At 51.0% G+C, this 15,510-nt stretch overlaps 1 pseudogene; it reads right to left on the bottom strand.

The window, feature by feature from the left end:
* LOC118621332 overlaps positions 1–15,248 on the bottom strand; it is a 38,683-nt pseudogene extending 23,435 nt beyond the window's left edge.
* Between the last annotated feature and the right edge of the window lie 262 nt (positions 15,249–15,510).

Below are 15,510 nucleotides of genomic sequence, written 5' to 3'. Positions count from 1 at the left end.
TATCCTTGGGTGAGGATTTAAAAAAAAAAACACCAGTGCGTGGTCTGGCCTCGGTTCCAAGCTGGTCCTCCTACCCAGTGACTCGGGCCCAAATCAAGGAGACACACTGGATTCTTAACCCAGCCTATCCCGCAACGTTTCTTGTGACTATGGCATTACCACTGGCACTGCTGTGATTACGGGTCCCTCACACACAAGCTCTCCACCCAGTCTTGCCAATCACTCACCCTGAGAGTTGGAGGCTCCTGCCTGAAGCCTTGATGCAGGGGCACTATTACCCGAGGTTGACTCCCAGAGCCTGGCTGAGTCCCACAATCTTCCCAGCCACCCCGTTCCCAGTGCTCTCTGGCAGTGGTCCTGACGTGCTACTGCCCCTGGGCCAAGGTGCTAACCATCCTGCCTGTTATGCCTCAAAGTGTCTGGGCCCCTTGGAGGCTGCTCCTGTCCTTCTGCCCTAGCTCCTGACTTCTTTGTATTACCCTGAGCTCACGAGTATGTCCTTTAGAAGAAGAAGACACGCCCTGGCTGGTTCGGCTCAGTGGTCAGAGCGTCAGCCTGCGGACCAAAGAGTCTCAGGTTCAATTCCTGTCAAGGGCATGTACCTCGGTTGCCGCTGGATCCCCAACCCTGGTTGGGGTCGTGTAGGAGGCAACCAATTGATGTGTCTCCCTCGCATCAATATTTTTTTCTTTCTCTCTCCCTTCCTCCCTCCCACTCTATCTGAAAATCAATGGAAAAAATATCCTTGGGTGAGAATATAAAAAAAAAAAAGAAATAAGTCAGGTCAGTGTGCTCAGTTGGTTGAGTATTGTCCCATGCACAAAGAGGTCTTGGGTTCGATTTCTGGTCAGGGCACATGCTGATTGATCTCTCTCACATGGATGTTTCCCTCTCTCCCTCTCCCTTCCTCTCTTGGAATCAATAAAAACATTAAAAAAAAAGAAGCTATTGCCCTGGCTGGTTTGGCTCAGCAGTTGGAGCGTCGGCCTGTGGTTCAGAGAGATCCGGGTTCGGTTCCCGCTAAGGGCACGTGCCTCGGTTGCAGTTTGTCCCCGGCTCTGGTTGGGTCGTGTGAGTGGCAGCCACTCGATGTGTCCCTTTCACGTCAATGTTTCTCTCTCTCTCTCTCTCCCTCTCTCTCCCTCCCACTCTACCTGAACCAAAAAAAAAAAGGAAAAATGTCCTCGAGTGAGGATTAAAAAAAACAACGCTATTTTTAAAAAATGAAGAACCTGCAAGGCGTCATTTCCATTGCTGTTTCGAAGAAGAAGAAGAAGAAGGAGAAGGAGAAGGAGAAGGAGAAGGAGAAGGAGAAGGAGAAGGAGAAGGAGAAGGAGAAGGAGAAGGAGAAGAAGAAGAAGCCGCCTTTTCTAGCTCCCTTTTGCCCGTGAGTGGTGGTAACGGACAAATCAGCATTGAACTGGGGGAGCCTTCGGGCAGGGTGCCCCGCACCTCATTACACCCTCCTCGAGTCCCAGTTAGCCCTGTGCTCTCCCGGGCAGGCCTCAGCTCCAGGAAGTCAGCCCAGCCATCGCTGGGCATCAGACACCCGCAGGCAGACTTGGCTTGGCGGTCTCCAGGCTTCTGAGTGCCCCTCCTCCCCTGCGCGGGAACATCAGCCAGAACAGGTACGTGGAATTGGCGCAGACAGGATGTGGGGAAGTTCTTGCCTTTGGTGCCTGGCAAGCACAGGAGCCTGCGCCCCAGGAGCGTGGGGCCTGAGGCTCCCTCACACGTCTGGAGCCCTCTGACACTTCAAACGTAAGCCTCCTGCCTCCTGCCTCCTGCCTCCTGCCTCGGGAGGAAGTGTTCCTGGATTACCTGGTCTGCAGGGGAGGGGAGAAGGAGCTGCAGGTAATACCTGGATTTCTATGGTGCTTTTCTTCCTAAAGCTTCAAAAGACTTTCCTTCTCTGATCTCCTGTGGCCTCCCCCAGACACAGGGCAAGGAGAGGAAGAGTCTCTCATTTCCCAGTCCAGGTGAGGAAATGGGGGCCCCAAGAGGGAAGCAAATGGCCTGAGGTCACAAAGCAGGACAGGGATGATTCTGGTGGGCCAGGGTCTCTGTCTCCAGATCCCATCTCCCAGCCTTGGCCCCGGGCCCACCTTGCTGGGCTGGCTGACTTCTCTGTGTGAGCAGCCTCTGAGCTCTTAGACTTCCTTTCTGAGGAGTGAAGGGCCCTGAGCCTCCCCTCAGCCTGTCCCCGGGCCTGAGCAGATAGGAGAAGGGTCCTGGAGAGGCTGAGGTCAGCCCGCCTCCCACAGAGCAGGGATGACAGGTTGGCCGTGAGCCCGGAGGTCCCGCCTCTGGGAGGTCAGGCCAGGGAAGTTGCCAGAACACGAGAGGGCTGAGGAGCATCCAGATAACGCAATGGGGGTAGCCTCTGTGGGTGGAAATGACATTTCTTGGCTTTAAATAGCTCCGTTTCTGGAGCCCCAGAGCCTCAGCAGGGCTATTAATTCCTGGACACCCGGAGCTGCCCGGCCCCGTCCGGCCCGTCATTCTGTTTGCACACGTTGTGTAAGATCTCAGGCATTTTCCTGCCACCCGTCGCCCCGCCTCCCTTCAGTTTTCCTGTGTGATTTCAACAAGGGCTCAGTTTATTTCTAGTAGTGGGCCTGGGTTTCAAGCTGACCACATACATATTTTGTCCTTCTTACAAGTGACATGGCTCAAGTCAACAGCAAACTCTTGAGGGTTTTCTTTGTAACCCGGTGTCTCCACAATGAAAGGTAGTGTGTGTGCACCTGAATGGCAAACACAGTGTCTACATGTCCACATCACTACTTAATTAATTAATCCCTCAGCTACTTTATTCCAGGTTAATCTTCACCTGAGGATATTTTTTCATTGATTTTTAGATAGAGTGGGAGACAGAGAGGGGGAGAGAGAGAAAAACATAGATGTGAGACACATTGATTGGTTACCTCCCACACGACCCCAACGAAGGCCAGAAATCAAACCTGCAACCCAGGTACATGCCCTTGACCAGGAAGCGAACCCGTGACCTCTTGGTCCACGGGCTGTCACTCTAACTGCTGAGCCAAACCGGCCAGGGCTAACCCTCAGTTACTTTTGAGCACTTACTATGTGTCAGGCACTGTGCTCGCTCTGGGTGCACAGGACAAACGAGAGTCCTAACTGATAAACCCAGTCATCACCTCCATGCCAGCCTCTAGAGGTGTCTCCCGGCCCAGGTGGCCATCTAAGCCACTGGTTCCGAAGTCTCTGAGTCCCCCTCATCATCACCAAGCTCCCACCACCCTGTTTGTGCCATGCTGAGGATGATGAAGAGGAAGAGACAGGTGGGTACAGGAGGTACTCAGTGCCAAAAATTGACAGGTCATGGTGTCTGACTGGCTGGAGAAATACAAATCAATGTCAATCCCAAGGTATTCAGCCTGATGACAGAGAGACCTGCAGAAAAGTAAAGACAGATGTGTGGACTTGGAAGGGAACACCTGCCCCAGTTGAAATTGTTTTTGACTTCTAATAAAAATCTAGTTACAGTGGCGTAAACACACCGGGTTTCTTCTCTCACGTGACTCCTCAGCCCCAGGGCTGGTGCAGCAGCTCCAACGTCACTAGGGTCCTTCTACCTCTCTGCTCTGTGATCCTCAAATTCTCCTCATGGCCCAAAATAGCTACTGGGGTTCCACTCATTACATCTGAATTCCAGAAAGAGAGGGAAGGAGGACAGAAGCTACTTAGAAGTCATCCATCACCCTCTGCTTGCCCCTCATTAACCAAAACTTAATCACATGGCTACACCAAGCTGCAAGCGAGACCTGGGAAGGTAGCGTTCTCAGCAGGGCGTGTTGCCCAGAGCTGTGTCCTGAGTGAAGAAGGGAAGGACTGACATTGGGAAGCTACCAGCAGCCTTTGCCTCAGCACTCAAGAAATCCGTATTGACTTGAACTGAGCCAGGACGGAAGCGGAGGAACTGTGTCTGGGGTGGGCAGAGTTTGCAGTGAGGATGAGACATCCTGTTCGACACGGGTGGAAGAGATGTGAAGGGAGGGCTGAACACAGATTCTCTGGCCAGCCACAGAGAGGTAAGAAGCCATGGCTGTAGTGGGAGCCCATGGCCGAGCCTGGGTCAACTCTACAGCCCGCAAAAGAAGAAAAGTATAGACTATCGTTTGTCCATGATCATTCTGCGACTTCATCTGGGCTCGCCTATCCTCCCAGCCAGTCTGTAGGGTCTCTAAGGCACAGCTCCTACCGTAGGCAGCTTTGGACAGCACCTATAAAGTACAGCGTGTCCGGTTCTCTCCTGTGCCCAGGCTGCGCATTTCAAGGACACCCCTAGGGAAGACACCATTATCTGCTCCTGCCCACCCTACACCCCCTGCCCAGACCCGGGCAACATTTAGGCTCTGCTTGGGGAATTCTCAAAGCTGAAGGGCGGCCACCCTGCAGAGAGGGAGCAGGGCGATGGATTCTCCCCTCGCTATGCCAACCCACAAGAAGTTTCTCCCAGAGGATATATATCAGTGGTTTTGAACCATGGGCAATGTTGCCCCTCAGGCTACATTTGACCAGGTCTAGGGACATTTTTTATTGCTGTGACTGAGGACTAGGGTGTGCTATTGAAATTTAGTGGGTAGAGGCCAGGGATGCTGCTAGACATTCCACAAAGCCCAGGACAGTCCCCCACGACAAAGAACAATCCAGCCCAAAGAACAGTGCTGAGGTTGTGAAACCCTGGTTTATGTTAATCTGATCAGTGGGCCCACAGGAAACAGTCTGTCTCACCCAGACCCATGCAATGCTGGACATGTGGGCCAACCCCCGGCCTCTGACAGGCCCGTGTAACCGCCAGAGGAAAGCCTGAGCCATGCTGACCAAGCTGACTACCATTCAGTGACCACCTACCATGACCTAGGTTCTTCACATAAGTAACTGACAGGGTTCTCAACAACCACAAAATAGGCAGCACAGCCACTTATTATCCTGTTTCACAGATGAGCAAACTGAGGCTCAGAGGGGTTAGGAGACTTACCCAATAGCACATAGCTAGTAAGTGACCCCAAAGCCCACTCACTTTCCTTTCCCCACATGCCTCATATTAGTTACAGTCCTATTACTACATGTAACTGCTTAGGGCCTCATCTTGTTTTTTTTTTTATCCTCACCGGAGGACATTCTTCCATTTTTTGTTCAGACAGGGCAGGAGGGAGAGAGAGGAAGAGAGAGAGAGAGAAACATCGACGTGAAAGGGACACATCGAGTGGTTGCCACCCACACCACCCAACCAGGGCCGGGGACAAACTGCAACCGAGGTACCCGCCCTTAGCGGGAACCGAACCCGGTCTCTCCGGACCGCAGGCCGACGCTCTAACCGCTGAGCCAAACCGGCCAGGGCTGGTCTCATCTTTTGAAAACCCATAACTGGGAGTGACAAATGAGGAAACTTTCTACTAACTAGGCCACTCCACTAACCCTAGCAGCTCATTCTGCAGCTGTCCTGGGCAAGCGGGAATTTCGTGCTTCTAGTGTACCAAGATGTACCGGAGGCTGCAGTCCTGGAAAAGCAGAGCTAAGTGGCAGCCAGCAGATGAAGATATGCTCCAGTTCATGGCGGGGTCAGGGAAGTACAAATCAAAGTGACAGTGAGGCGGCTGAGCGTGGTCCCGGCACAGAGCGCTCCCGGAGCGCACTGCCCCTGGGAGGGGGCCTCCTCACGCATGCCTTTTGCGAAAGCAGTCGGCAGTGTCTCCCAAAACTAAGCCGAGGGACACCTCACCCAGCAGGCCTTCGGGACACCTGTGGCCGTGTAAGGAGGACGTCAGCACACCGCGGCTGCGGCGCGAACACCGGGGAGGAGTGATGCCTGTCAGAAGGGGGTAGTTTAACCCACTGATCACGGTGGATTGTACTGTGTGTAAATAAAAATGATCTTTTTAAAAGACCGCTGTACAACCACGGTAGTGCCTATGATGCGGGGAAAGACGCCGGGGAGAGCGCTGGGCAGGCCTCCGTGTGCGGGCGCAGAAGGGCGGCTGCCTGTGCCCGCGAACGCGGAGCCGCCGAAGCGCTCGGTTCTCCACGCGGCTCTTCCCCGAGAGTCGGGAAAAGGGAAAAAACAGAACAAGGAACGGACTTGAACGTTTTGTGTGATGTGATCAAATGTCTGCATCTATGCGACAGTTATAAATGGGGATATGTTTAAATTAAAATTTAAAGCATCTGATTCTCCGCCGGGCAGAGCTGGGGCGGAGGCAGCCGGTGTCCCGCCGCCCAGCGCTGGGCTCGGGGTTCCCTGCGGGCTCCCGGGCGGGGGTCCGGCCGTCCGGCGCCTGCGGGCGGTGCAGCTGCACCTCGTCGGGGCGCGGAATCCCTCACCTCGAGGGAAGCAGACGCCGCCTCCCCGAGACCGCGCGGGGATTTTCCAGTGGGGGCGGAGGCTGCTGAAAGGCCCATTGTCCGCGGGGAGGAGGCCGGCACCGAGCGTGGAGAGGGGGACAGCGACGCCTTGGGGGCTGGGGGCACCATGGCTCTGCACCCCAGTGCCGCGCCTCGGATCACCTGGGCAGGATTCAGCAAGGGGCCCGAAGCCCCTATTGCGCCGAGAGGCGAGTACTGCCCGCAAGGGGGCTGGGAGGTCGGCCGGCGCCACAGGTCTGTGCTTGGGTTTGCCTTGTTTTAGGACCCAGGTTGGCTCGGGCAGGCCCTGGGAGTTGTGTGTGTCTGTGGCTCCCTCTCTCTGGGACCTAGCACGCTGTAGGCACTCAAGTAACATTTGCATAGTGAGTGACAAGGGCCTTCAACAGGCCCTGTCTGGGGATGTTCCCTCTGGTGTCCCCAACCTCCCTGCAGAACCCTGGGCAGCATTCCTGTACCACCAGGATCCCACCTGATGGGGCTTGATCCTTGTTTTTCTCTGGCCTTTGTCCTCCCCTCCACCCCCCCCCCCCCCCCACACACACACACAAGGCAGACAGGGCTGCCCCACCACAGGGACTGTATGGGGCATATTTGATCACTTCCCAGAGCAAACTACGCGCAGCCCAGCACACAGTTGGCTCTTCCACCTAAATTTGCCGTGGTAGGGCACAGAACAAGGACACTTTGAGTCAGGCAGTCCTCTCCCTGTCCCTTGAATACAAATCTAATTAGGTCTTAGATGTAGCCTGAGTCCTGGGACGCTCAGGAGGGCTGGTGGCAGGAAGGCAGAGGTGTGACAAAATGTGTAGTTTTTTGTAAAAAAAAACTGGAGCACTAAGTTTAAGGGTTGAGTTGAGGAGGCCAAGAGGCTTCTCTTGTTCCCTTGCCTTGGGCTGTTTGCCAAGAAAGAGGAAAATGCTTCCAGAAAGTACAGGTCCAGGTTTAGTGGCTCCAAGGGAAAGATTTCCTACCTGGACTAAAGTAAGAACGAGGCTGCTAACCAAAACCTTCTAACTCCCTCTGTGACCAGAGAGTTGCAGGGGGTGGTGGGTGGGGAGGGATGGAAAGAACATTGGATTTTAGGTCAAGGGTCTGCATTTAAACAATGCCCTCAGCCCCTTGATCCTGGGAAAGTTTCTTGATCTCTCTGAACCTCAGTGTCCACATCTGTAGCCTGGGGATAATAATTTCACTTCATTTGCATTCAGTCTATTAATGGACGGGTGGGTGCCTATCTCAGTTCTCTGCACACAGCAGGTGGTCCGTAAGAGGCTGTGTGTCAGATTCCCGCACACCAATGCTCATAGCAGCATTCCTCACAACTGCCAAAACATGGAAGCAACCCACGTGTCCATTGACAGCTGAATGAATAAACAAAATGTGGAATATTATCCAGTCATCGAAAGAATGAAGTTCTGATCACGGATGAACCTTGACAACATTGTGCTAAGTGAAAGAAGCCCGTCACAAAGGGACATGTGTTGTGTGCTTCCAATGAGGTGAGGTACCGAGAACAGGCAAATTCATAGACACAAAAAGTAGAATAGAGGTAACCAGGGCCTGGGAGAGGGAAAATGGAGAGTTACTGCCCAATGGGTAAGCTTCTCTGTTTGGGATGATGAAACATTTCGGAAATAGTGGTGACGGCTATACAGCAGTGTGACTAGAACTAATACCACTGAATGTTTACACTGAAAATGGGTTAAAATGGCAAATTTTATATGATGCACATTCCCTCACCCGCCCCACACTCAGGCTGTGGGACCTGATTGTGAGAAGAAAGTTCTGTTTTTAGCAACACTTTCATGACAGCTCTAAACTGGAAACAGCCCAAATGTCCAGTAGAGTGATGAAGTGCTGTCAAGTCACAATGGAATGCTGTGCAGTTGTGAGAGTAAATGACAACCACACACTACAATCTGGGTGAATCTCACAAACACAATGTTGAGTGAAAGAAGCCAGACACAAAAGAGAACATCCTGTATGATTCCATCTGGACAAAGCTCAAAAACGGGCGCTCCGAGGCTGCGGTGCCAGAGGTCAGGGCAGGGCTGCCTTTGAGGAGTGATTAATGGCAGGGGCACGAGGGGGACTTGGGGGGCTGCCAGTGTTCTATTTCTTAGATGCTGTTACCTGGGTAACACTTTGGGGAAATTATCCAAGCTATTTTACACTTATCATGTGTTCTTTTCTGTATACTATATTTTTACTTAAACATACTTTTTTAAAAATATATTTTTCTTTATTATTTTGGAGAGAGAGGAAGGGAGAGGGAGAGGGAGAGATGAGAGAGAACATTGATTGGCCACCTCCTGCATGACCCCCACTGGGGATCAGGCCTACAACCTGGACATGTACCCTGACTGGGAATTGAACCGGCAACCTCTTGGTGCAGGGGTTGATACTCAACCACTGAGCCACATTGGCCGGGCTAACATAACTTTTTAAAAGATTCTGGTCTGAGTCTTGAGCAAAGGGGATGGTGAACAAGAAAGTAAAGCTACAAAAGCCTGACTTACACACTTAATCTGTGCCAAGCCAGGGGGACCACGCAACTAGGTTTATAGTTCTCTACGCTGCTGTGACTTGTACTGCCCCACTCCCCAAGGCCCCAGGAGCTGTAAGCAATTAGTTTTTGAACTCTAAACAGCCGACTCTCCACCGCTCACACTGCCAGGGACCTGGAGGGGAGTGGGGTACACCCCAGCACCAAGAAAAGCCCCACACTCTGGCCTCTGGAGCACAATCCATCATTGCCCTGGGCTTGCAGGAATACAGTAGGCATTCAGCAAATACTTGTGGGTGGACTGTGTCATAAAATTCTTCAAGTGCACCCCTGAGATCCCACTACCCCCTTGGAGAGCTGTTTGCAAGGATATAGGCCAAAAGAAGAGGTTGTCCCTTCCCCTGACACTGGGAGGTCACCTCCCAGCTGCCCTACTGGACACCATGGGAGAGCTGATTTGAAACATTTGACTTGGCCCTGGTTGACCCAAGGTAACACGTAATACCAAACAACCCTGCAGTTAGGGGGAGGGGGAGGGAATAATTTATATTTTTGCTTGATGACAAACTGCTAAATAATAGATCTGGCTGGGGTTTTGGTTTCTCCCCCACTAGCTTGACCGATGTGTTGTCCTATTGACTAATCGGCAAGGTATTTTGGCCCTGTGGGGCCCCTGAACTTGGTTTCTGCTCCTGGAGGCCTCCCCTCTCTCCCGGGTGCTTGGGTCTCCCCCAGGTGTCATGTTTGTTTGCCTGCCTGTCTGGAGCCCTGAGGGCAGAAGAAGGACCTCTGCCAGACTCTGGGTTTTTACGTGACCTGGGGCATGTGGCCCTGGGGGAAGAGGCTCCTGCGTGCAGGCGTGTTTCTCATGCACAGCTCAGTGGTAGCAGCATCTCTGTCTTCTTTCTACTTGTCCCAGCAAATTTCACCTTCCTTCTTTCTCCAGGTTCCTCTCCTTTCCCCCTGTAGCAAACAGCCAGCCACTCTTCATATTACTGCAGCAGCAGCAGCAGCACATCATTCCTTACATGGAGATAGTGCTTTATGGTTTATGAAGCCCTTTCACAGCATCACGTCACTTGACCCTCCCACGGTCCTCTGTTTGGGGCTGAGACTCAGGGAGATTCTGAGACTTACCCAAGGTCATGGACTCATAAAGTTCAGAGCACATCTTTTGATTTCTGGCCCCGTCTTCTTTCCTTTGACCCAAGGTGCCCTCTTGCCTTTGTAGACTGGGCCAGAGGCTGCTCAGAGCCACCCCAAATCATTTCCCTTTATTTCCTTAGCAAGAGAACCTCACTTTTATACAAGGCAGCATTGTGCCCAGGCAAGAGAAAAATTCCCAGCCTCAGTTGCAGCCAATGGTTTGTAAGCAGAAACGCCAGGAAAACTCCTTAAGAGGAGTGGGGGACATGAACCTTTTTTTTCCTTTACACACTGTCCGGAATTCAGTGCAATGGCTGGAGCTCAGCAGCCATATTGGACAATGAAGTGACCTTGAGGAAAAAGTCATGCAGTAGGCTAATAGAGCAGAAATACAGAAGGGGCCTGAGTCTCAGATGACTAGAGAACCACCATACCAGCCCAAATTTTCTACCTCCAGACTTCTTTTACATGAGAGAGAAACTCCTGTCTTATTTAAGCCACTATATGGTTTTCCGTTTGCAGCCAAGTTGAATCCCTCCTGCTTCAGAGACTCCATTTCTGGGGATACACAGTCTGTCCTGCTCCCCTTCTTGCACACTCACTTGGGATGCAGGGGCCTCTCTCATCATAGTTCTCAGCTTGTACTTCTGCTGGGCCTGGGTCATGAGAGCTACCGCAGGCAGACACTCTCCTGGGTACCTTGAACCTGCTGAGAGTTCTAGAGAATGACCATATGACAGTTTCTTCTGTTAGTTCCCATAGCCAGTGACGCTGCTAGGGGGCAGAACACCTGCGAATTCCAAGCACTCAGCAGTTGGCAGAGAATGGATTCTCCTGAGGGCTAGTTTACAAAGGCACACACTTCCCCCCTCAACCCCCAGACTTCCTGCGAGTGGGACAGAGATTCATCATTTGGGGTCTACTCCTCATCTGCACCTCTGCCCCCAGAGCACAGCAGAGAGCGCTGGAGTTCCGAGTCCTACCCTGTTCCCTCTCCTTCAGTGTAGGACACCCCACTGTCAGGCCTGGCTCCTGTGGCATCTCCACCTGGTTTCCCCCCTGGTGAGCCCCTCCTTATGCGCCCGGACTTGATTTCTGAGGGCTGGCCCCTTGTGGCTTGCCTTTCCTTCCTCTGGCCCAGTCATCCATCAGTTCCTTCATCCTCTATCCCACCACCCATTGAGATTCCACCATCTCTCTTGGGAGGAGGCAGCATAAAGGTCTGGTCTCTGCTAGAGACTAGACCTGGTTTCAGATTTTTCTCCTTCAAACAGGTTCAGAGCACCAAGGGCTGCACATGTTCCAGCTTGCATAACACTAGGAGGAATAGATCATCATCATCATCATCCCCCCCACTTTTAAAATGAGGAGAATCGGCACAGAAAGATTAAGTAACTTGCCCCAGGTCACACAGCTGGTAAGGGCCAGAGCTCCATGCTTCCCAGGCAGCCTGGCTCTAGGGCCCATGCTCTTTGCTTGGCTTTGCTTCCTGTTTTTCTCATTTCAAGTTATTAAAACTTTAGCAGTACAAATTATTCAGGTTGCAGATTATTAAAAGGTCAATTAAATAAAGACTACATTTTTTTTTTTTTTAAAAAAAAGGACAAATATAAAACAACCCCAAAACAATGTAAAGAGGAAATACAGAAAGGAGATTCATCAGCAAGTCCCTAAAACTTAAAAGTGAAGACAGAATGGAAATAAGTTTGTACGATGCACTCATTTGTCTTCATCTGTGCCAGGGCTCGACTCATGACCACACTTTTTGTTCTTATCATGGACGTCACCATTGTCCCGACACTTTGACTTTTGGTTTTCTCCACTGAGTGTCTGGTCTTCTCATCCGCCTTATTTTTCAGTGTGGAGAACTTTAATTCATTGTCCTGACTACTTTGTTTCATTTTTGAGAGTGGGCTTTGATCTCTACCAGCCTTTTTAGCCTTGTTATTTGAACTACTATAATCATGATTTTTAGAGTACATTCTTTTCTCACGCTCAGAATTTTCTTTTCTGTGTTAATTTGTACTTTCTTGGCTTCTGTATTTGTTTGTTCCTGCTTTGGCTTCCTTTTCTCTCTGAGCTCGTGAATCTCTGCTCCTTCTCTTTCTGTCTTTACTTCTCTACCTTCCTGGCGTGGCTCTTCTCTCTCGGCCCGTGACCCCTCCTGGACGCCTGCTCCCTCTCTGTGTCTGTGGCACAGCCCGTTTCTGCTGTGATCACGACCACGGCTTCCGGGCCACTCTGCTCCTGTCCCCACTGCTGCTTCGGTCCCTCGTTCTGTGTGGCCGCTCGCCTTTAGTTGTACCACGTTCTCTTCTCCTAGACCGTGCACGGCTGTCCTTACTTATGCTCATACTCATTACTTTTTTATTCTAACTGTTTAAATATGTTTTTTTTAATTGATTTTTTAGAGAGAGAAGGGAGTGAGAGAGAAACATCCACTGGCTGCCTCCTGCACACCTCCTACTGGGGAGCGAGCCCTCAACCGGGCCACGTGCCCTGACCGGGAATCGAACCAGGACCTCTCAGTCCCTGGGACAACCCTCAGCCCACTGAGCCACACCGGCCAGGCTGAGTCTAACTGTTTAGACTTCTCTTTACTTCTACTCCTTTCCTGATCTTTTCCTTTAGAGTCGGACTTTCCTTTGTCTTATGCCTTCTCACGATCCTTTACTCCTTGACCTCATCCTCCTCGCGTCTGTTACGCTTCGTATCTCTTTCCTTCCTCTTTGCTTCTACTCCTACTTTCGATTTGGCTCTTTTCTTTACCTTGTTTTTATTATACTTACCATCTTTTTCTGAATTTCTTCTGATGTCTCTCTTTTTGCTGTCAGATTTATGGTCTTTTCCTTTCCACTTGTTCTGTTTGGACTCTCAGACACATGCCTATGACCAGTTATTTTTTTCTCTTTCACTCTAACTGGGCTTCTTTTATTTCATTCAGCCCTTAACCCCTTTGAACCATCTTTCGCCACTTGATGCTCTCATTCTTTGAGCTCTTTGCATCTCTTGCCCCCTGACGTGGAGCGACTCACTGTGCGTCCGAATCGACCCCCACGCTGATCTAACATAGTTTGAGAGCACTGGTCCCTCCTGGGAAGTCACCTGTGGTCTGGAGCAGACTGGAGTCAGGTGGAGTGCACTCTCTGTCTCTGTCTCTGCTTCTTTCTTTTCAGCCAGGGTTAGGAGGACTTTTTCTCATTAGAAATCTATTTTCAGGTCTAGGGGGAGGGGTCTCCTCTGGACAGACAGTCAAGATTCTCAGACTCACTCTGGCCCGTTTGGCTCAGCAGTTAGAGTGACAGCCCTCGGACCAAAGAGTTTCGGGTTTGATTCCGGTCAAAGGCACAGACCAGGGTTACAGGTTTGATCCCCAGCCCTGGTTGGGGTCTTTTTTTTTTTCTGTATCCTCACCCGAGGACATTTTTCGATATTTTGTTCAGATAGAGTGGGAGGGAGAAAGAGAGAAACATCGACGTGAAAGGTACACATCGAGTGGTTGCCACCCACATGGCCCAATCAGGGCCGGGGACAAAAGGCAACCGAGGTACATGCCCTTAGTGGGAACCGAACCCAGGTCTCTCCAGACCACACGCTAACCGCTGAGCCAAACCGGCCAGGGCCCTGGTTGGGGTCTTGCCGGAGGCAACCAATCGATGTCTCTTTCTTTCTCTCCTCCCCCCCCTGCCCCACTCTATCTGAAAATCAATGGGAAAATATCCTCGGGGGAGGATTGAAAAAAAAAAAGATTCTCAGGTCACTTTCACTAGATGCACCTCTCTATTTCTCTTGCTTTTCTTTCTTTTTGGGGGGGATTTTTTTCCTGTTTTTTGTTGTTGTTTACATTTCTCTTCAGCAGCACCTTCAGAATCAGAGAAGTCAGAAGAGGACTGAGAACCACTTGAACTATCTGAGTCACTGAGGAGAAGCGGGGGAGAGGAGGAGGAGGTTTTATGCCTTTTCTTCTTCTTGGTTTTGCACTTGGGGTCACTGCCTGCGTCTCGGCACATGGCTCGCTGGCTGCAGCTGTTCACGGGCTGGCTGTCCCCCTCACAGCGTCCGGGCCAGCAGTCACTTGTCCCAACAGCACGATGCCTGCTGGTGAGGACTTGCTTCTGTTGTCATGAAGAACTGTGACCCATTTGTATCCTTTCTTCTGTGGGCCATTGGCCAGAGACATTCTTTGTTGTGTTTCACAGCAAAATTCTCATCTTCAAAAAAATCCTCCATAAATGGCCCTGGCTGGTTTGGCTCAGTGGTTAGAGCGTCGGCCTGTGGTCCGAAGAGACCCAGGTTTGGTTCCCGCTGGGAGCACGTACCTCAGTTGCAGTTTGTCCCTGGCCCTGGTTGGGTCGTGCGGGTGGCAACCACTCGATGTGTCCCTTTCACGTTGATGTTTCTCTCTCTCTCTCTTCCTCCCACTCTATCTGAACAACTATCAAAAAATGTCCTCGGGTGAGGATAAAAAAAAAATCCTTCATAAATGGATTCCCCTCCTGGTCCATTTCCTTCACTGAAGTCACCACCCTGAGCCATACACTCTGATAACTCTTGAAAGAGACAACTCATAACGCAATGGCTTCTGATTGAGTTCCCTGTCCCCTTTTCACCTGTACAGACACCGGGAGTCCTCAGGGGCTTTGGGGCACACATCAGAAAATAACTCAAAGACAATTCTTCCAGCTGGTTGTTTATTACTACTATTATTATTATTATATCATTATTATTATTTGTTTTGGTTGTTGTTAATCCTCACCTGAGGATATTTTTTCATTGATTTTCTAGACTGGAAGTGAGGGAGGGAGAGATAGACACATCGGTTGGTTGCCTCCCACATGGCCCGGGGCTGGGGAAAGAACCTTCAACCCAGGTCCATGCTCTTGACTGGGAATCAAACTCATGACCCGCAGGCTGACATTCTAACCCAAGCCAAACCGTCCAGGGCTAGCCAGTTCATTATTAATGGTGATGTCAAAAAAACATCATGGACACTGAACCTTTGTTCCCAGGGCTCTAAGATTTCAACCTTTAAACAGACAACAGTGGAGGACGAGCTGGCCCAGTCCTTCCGGCCCTGCACCAGCACTACCTCCTCCCCGGGGTCTGCTCCTCTAGAGCCCACTACCCACCTTCTTCCCCCACGACCCGGCGGACGTCTAGAGCCCATGCTCTTAACAACACGCTGGGCAATTTCTGATCTCTTCATCTTACCTTTTCTTAGTTATGCGACCTTGGGCAAATTATTTAACCTTGTCATTTTGGTAAGTACTGAACCATTGGAGAGATCTGCAGGCATTGTGACACTTCACCCTAAGTATTTCAGCAGTCTCTACCGAGAACAGGGCCATTTACCCATATAACCTCTGCACCCTCGTCACTCAGGGAATTTGACATTAACCCAATACTATCATCTAATACAATGTTTATTTTCAAATGTCCTTGTCTCAATAATGTTCCTTGTAACTGTT

This window comes from Molossus molossus, unplaced genomic scaffold (assembly GCF_014108415.1).
Source record: "Molossus molossus isolate mMolMol1 unplaced genomic scaffold, mMolMol1.p scaffold_m16_p_8, whole genome shotgun sequence".
Taxonomy (NCBI): Eukaryota; Metazoa; Chordata; class Mammalia; order Chiroptera; family Molossidae; genus Molossus; species Molossus molossus.
This window is presented reverse-complemented; position numbering and strand designations above follow the sequence as displayed.